Here is a 6,061-nt window from a genome sequence, read left to right on the forward strand (position 1 = left end):
TTGAGTTCTTAACATAAGCTAGATACTGTTGCTAACCACAAACATCTTCTCATGTAAACCTCACAAAAACACTTTACAGATACTGTCATTATTCACATTTTACAGTTGAGAAAACTGAGAGACAGCTAGTTTAATTAGCTTGCTCAAGGTCACAGCTAATAAGCAGCAGAGCAGTCTTCAAGCCTGGCTTTAGAACACCTTTACCCCCAAAGGTGAATTATTTGTAAAGTGAATGACAGTATGTCTAACTGGAGATTTATACTGAATCAAGATGAAAACGTAGAAGTAAAATTCCAAAGTAAGATACCAGGTGAAAAAAATCAGTTTAACAAAGGAAATGACAGACAAGCACTTAGTTTAAAACAGTAAGGTTTTTGTTTTGTTTTCTAAATTATGAGTGATTAGAAACCATATTCTTGAGATTAAAAGAAGTAAATTGGCCCTGGGTGCTCTGTCTGGCAGGCCAGCCGGCGCACTGCAGGGTCATCTAAAAAAAAAACACACACACACACACACAAAAAAAAAGAAAAAGGAAAAAAAAGTAAACTGTACATGTCCTGAACATTGCTGGCTTTGCATTCCTCTAGGTGTTGCTGAAAATGTCAGACTCTTATGAAAGCAGCAAGAAGAATTTCTTTGAGGAGGAAATAGATGATGAGGAGAGTGTGATTTTGACATTGGTTCCATTTGACGAATCAAATATAGAACAACGATTGGAATCAACTGTTTCTTCAACTTCTGATGTCAAACTGAACAACCCTGGGAAACATCGTGAAGTTCATCTACCTCCAACAGATGAACAATTCAAAGATCCGCCAAAAGCTAGACGGAAAGCACCAATTCTTCCTTTGCCAACCATTTTGCCTCCCATCAATAGTGTGTGTCGAGACACTTTGCGGTACTGGTGCCAACAGCTCAATTTGAGTATTGATGGCAAGAAAACAGAAGTTTTCCAGAGGCTTCAGCAGCATGCTTATCTTGAACAGAAATATGATATTCCCCAAACATCAAAGGAAGCCAGAGTACATCCATATTCAAGGACACACAAGACAGGGACCAAGAGAGCAAGGACCAAGAGAGCAAAGCATCAGGAATGTTGCAAGGTGAACAGGCAAGCAGAAGGGACTGGTATTGTCGAAGTGATATCGTCACCTCAGGAATCTTCCTTGGCATCGTGGGGAAGGATTGCTGCAAGAGCTATTCAGACTAAGGCTGTGAATTCCTGTTCTCTTCCTGCTTCTGCTGAGGCCTTTTTAACACAAGCCTCTGGCGTCAGGTGGTGTGTGGTCCATGGCGAAGCTCTCCCTGCAGACACAAAGGGTTGGGTTCGCCTGCAGTTTCATGCTGGTCAGGCCTGGGTGCCCACTACTCCCAGGAAGATGATTTCTCTCCTCCTGTTACCAGCCTGCCATTTCCCATCCCCGGCCCTGGACGATAATATGTTATGCCCTGACTGTGTTAAGAGGAATAAAAAGATAATGAAAGCATTAATGACAACAGAGAATAAGAAACGATCTGGTTTGAACACAATGTAGGAACCAGAATATGCCATCCCAGAGTATTAGAGAAAGGTGAATGCACTTTGCAGAATGGTGTAACCTCATCTGAAGGACTGGGAAAGAGATCATATGAAGGAATCATTGAGATCTACGAAACAGAATCAGTGATTAGGACTCCACAGTGAAAATGGTTGACTGGGTGACAGCCTCATCAAAACAGACTCTTTTGGGGGCCTGAAAAACCACTAAAATAAAGTCATTGCAATTGAAAAAAAAAAAAAAAGAAACCATAGTCTTGTTGGCAGGGGAAATCTTTTCCTAGTAAATACTTTTAAAGAAATAATATGTAGATTTTATCCCATGAGTTGTGTCTGCCCAATATAAGAGTTATATACCCTTCAGTGATATAGGAATAGATATATCGGAGTATTCTAGTAGTCTAAAGTCAAGATCACAATGAGTTTAAAATTAAATTGCTTATCTACTTCCTCAGTTACTCTTGTATTCGTATCTTAACAGCCTTTTAGGAAATTACTTCTTTTTATGACCAATTCAGGTGTTCCAATAGCTTTTAATCTGTGCAAAGGAAGAATAAGACCATTTTCTAAGCGGCTACCTTGTTGAATCATGTATTCACACAGCTTTTCTCCACTGATAAGAAATTCCACTGTATTATTTACTAAATTGTAATGTGATTTCTAGATTCTCCAAGCTGCTCCACTAATCTGTCTAATCATGCAGCAGTACCAAATAGTTTTAATTATTCTTGCTTCTCATTGTCACATTGTCTTATAGGACTAACACTTCTCTATGACTCTTTTTCAGATTTTCCCAAGTGTTCCTGTATTCTGTACTATCTATATCTATGCCTGTAAGTATGAAGTTGTCTAATGTGAAAGTTATTTCTGACATTGCATTAAACCACAAGACTATTTTAAAGAGAATTTATGCTTGTTTAATATTTAATATTTGTTTTCAAGAAAATTGTATGTCTTTGTTACTTTTATTCATAGATGTTTTCTTTTTTGTGCTGTTTTAAATGGCATCCTTTCTTTTTTCTTTCTCCAAAGGTGGTTGTTTATAGAGACTATTGGCTTTTTTATATTTCAATTAAATCATCTTAAAGAAGTCTGGCATTATTGTTGCATTAGTTCCTTTGAGTTTGGGTTTCTCTTCAGACTGTACAAATCTTTTTACTTTTAATTCCTTTGAGTTTTCCAGGTCAGAAATCAAATCACCTGTAAAGTGTGACCAATTCACTTCTTTATAAGTACTGTGTCCCTTGCTTTTTTCTTTTGTGTAATTGCATTGGCCAGTATCACCAGAACACCAAAATAGCTTTAAATAACAGTGAAGATACTTGATAGCCTATGTCCATTTGTCCTGGCTTTAATTGTAATATTTCTAATGTTTCCTAAGTAAGAATGATATTGGCTTTTAGCCATATATTGTTTCATTGTATATCTATACTTTTAAAGACTATCAATTTTATTTTAACAGTTTATTTTAAAAATCAAGACTAGATTTTACTCAAAAATAAAATAAAATCATAAAATTAACCATGAAAAAATTGATAAATTGGACTTCTTTGAACTTTCATTAATCAATTACATCCTGTATCTGTTTGCTAGGGCTGCAACCACAAAATACCATAGACTGGGTGGCTTAAACAACAAATTTATTTTCTCAGTTATGAAGACTTGAAGTCCAAGATCAAAGTGTCAACAGGTTTGGTTTCTTCTGAGTCCTCTTTGCTTGGCTGGCAGACAGCTGTCTTCTCCCTGTGTCTTCACATGGTCTTCCCTCTGCATTTGTCTGTGTCCCAATCTCCTCTTTTTGTAAGGACACCAATCATATTGGATTAGGGCCCACCCAACAACCATTTTATTTTCATTACCTCTTTATAGGCCCTAACTTCAAAGATAATCAAATTCTGAGACACAGGGGGTTACGGCTTCAACATATAAACTTTGGAGGGACACAATTCAGCCTGTAGTACACCTTTTGGAGTGACAAGGCTGACTACAGATCAAAAACAACAAAGACAAATAACCCAATCTAAAACAGATGAAGGCTTCCATAGAAACACATACTTCACGAAAAACAAAAGAGATCATACTTATAGTTAACACACATATGAAAGCGTGTTCAACATCATTACTCACTAGGGAAATGCAAATTATTAGACTGAATCATATGAAATTGCCAATAAGCCCCAATGTGGCACAATTATCAGCAATGTCCTATGATTCAGCCTAAAACAAAAAAACCCAACAGTGAAATACTACTACAAGCTCCAGAGTGCTAAAATTTAAAAAGACAGAATGGCAAGTGTTGAGAAGAATGTGGAACAACTGGGATTCTCCTACATTGCCAGTGGAAAGATAAAACGGTACAGTCATTTTGGAACACTATTACATTTTGTAGTATCTACTAATGCTAAACATGTGCCCATACCCACCAATTCCACTAAGATACAAAACTGCACATTTAACTTGAGCAGCATACAAACATGTCATAGAGAAATGCTAACTAGAATGGCTTTGAGAAAACCAGATCTTTTTGTGCTATGAGAAGCTGTATAGACAAATACAAAGTAAGTCCCCAGTATTTATTTTGAGGGAGCAGAGACAGGCAGGATGGCAGCACCTGGTGAATAATTCTGTTAACCTTGGCTATTTCTCTGATTTACTGAGCAGGGGAGTAGGGTTATCTGTTTAATATAGAAAGAATTGAGCTACCTTCAGATTAACTCTTTTCTTCTAGTTTCCTTCCCCTGCCAGGCTCAATTCTGGGGTTCAGTGCCTTCTGTCTTATATTGTTACATACCCATAGTTGGAAGGACCAGTGGGAAGGAGAATGTCGGGCATTTCCACAGCTTCTGTTGTGGGAAGTAGGATCTGACACCAAGGCAGAGTGGGAGGCAAGTGACCGCTGAGTAAGAAAACCACAGTGTCTACCACATGACGTGGGTCTCACTCTTTCTCCTAGGCAGGCTGATGCCTTAAGTGTTCTAGGCTTGCACTCAGAAAAACAAGATAGAAGAATCCACTAATAATTTTAAAATATTACCTCCTTTATATAGCAACATATACACTGTGGCTATGTGCTAATATATACATTTTTTTTGCATGTTGCTTTTTCCATTTAACAATGCCAACTTTATCATATACTATATTCCATATATACTATAGTCTATTTCTGGACTTTCTGAGGTGTCTAGTTATGTGCATTATGACAATTTTAATTATGGTAACTTTATGTTTGACTACCCAGTAGGGCAAGGCATCTTTACTATTCTTCTTCAAAATTTATACACACAGAGAGAGAGAGAGAGACAGACAGACAGAGACAGACAAGATCTCACTCTGCTGTCCTGGCTACAGTGCAGTGGCACCATCATAGCTCACAGCAACCTCAAACTCCTGGGCTGAAGCCATCCTCCTATCTCAGCCTCCCAAGTAGCTTGGACTACAGGCATGTACCACTATGCCTGGCTAATTTTTCTATTTTTTTGTGAAGTCAGGGTCTTGCTTTTGCTCAGGCTGGTCTCAAACTCCTGATCTCAAGCAATCCTCCCGCCTCAGCCTCCCAGAATGCTAGAATTACAGGTGTGAGCAACCGTGCCTGGCCTGTTTAAATATTTTTGCAGGTTTATTTTTGTAATGTTAGCCCAATTTAGAGCTGAGCTATGCCTTAAAAACTTGGTTATATTCATGTTAACACACATACACACATAGACACACACACATCTAGAATTCTGTGCTTGAGACATTGACAAAACTCTTCTTATTAGCTACCCTGGGGCAGGGAGAGAGGGGTCACGCATTCAAGTGCCTACATGAGTCCGGCAAGTAATGTTTGAAGTAGTTTCTAGGTTAGACATTAAAAATGTAGGAATGTTCTTAGCTTCCTCAAAGAAATAGTCTTTCATTTTTCTTGAACCATGTGGCCCTTTTAGACTCCTTTGATAAAAACGTGGTAACAAATATTTCTCAACTATGAAGTGGATAGCAGGCTGCATCTGCTATTTGGCCTCAGTTTTGGGGAGACAATAAAGATCAGTGGGGACTGTGGCAAACATGCCTCTTCTAAAGACAGCAGGCTATCAGCCCTTGCCATCATGAGGATTACAGATAGTCACACATTGATTTTTATAGAGGAGCTAGAAACCCAGATTTTATATACAATTTCCTTATTTAAAGTGTTAGGTGACATCAGCAAGATGGATGACTAGAGATGCCTGTAAGAAAGGACCAAGGCAACAGATAAACGCTAAGATTTGATAGAATGTTGAAGGGACAGTGTTGGAGTGCAGCAGGGGAGTGGAGATGCACGTGTGGTGACTGGAAGTCCAGGAGGGCAGCATGGAGGCACCTGGCCCCTGAAGCCCCATCTCCCCTGTCTGGATCAGGTCTGCCCAGAGTTAGGAGGGACTTCCCATTGCAAGGAAAAAGTAAGCAGAAGATCCCCCAAGCCCCATTGCTACTGCAAACACAGCCCTTACTAGAGGAGAATCCCACAGTCCTCTCAAGCCCTGAGTCAGTTTAGAGAGCTGCCAG

At 38.9% G+C, this 6,061-nt stretch overlaps 1 pseudogene; it reads left to right on the forward strand.

Moving 5' to 3' along the window:
- Nucleotides 1-560: 560 nt before the first annotated feature.
- LOC105882496 (developmental pluripotency-associated protein 2 pseudogene) lies at nucleotides 561-1,535 on the forward strand (annotated as a pseudogene).
- Nucleotides 1,536-6,061: the final 4,526 nt, after the last annotated feature.

The sequence above is a fragment of the Microcebus murinus genome, chromosome 15 (genome assembly GCF_040939455.1).
Source record: "Microcebus murinus isolate Inina chromosome 15, M.murinus_Inina_mat1.0, whole genome shotgun sequence".
In the NCBI taxonomy this organism is placed as follows: domain Eukaryota; kingdom Metazoa; phylum Chordata; class Mammalia; order Primates; family Cheirogaleidae; genus Microcebus; species Microcebus murinus.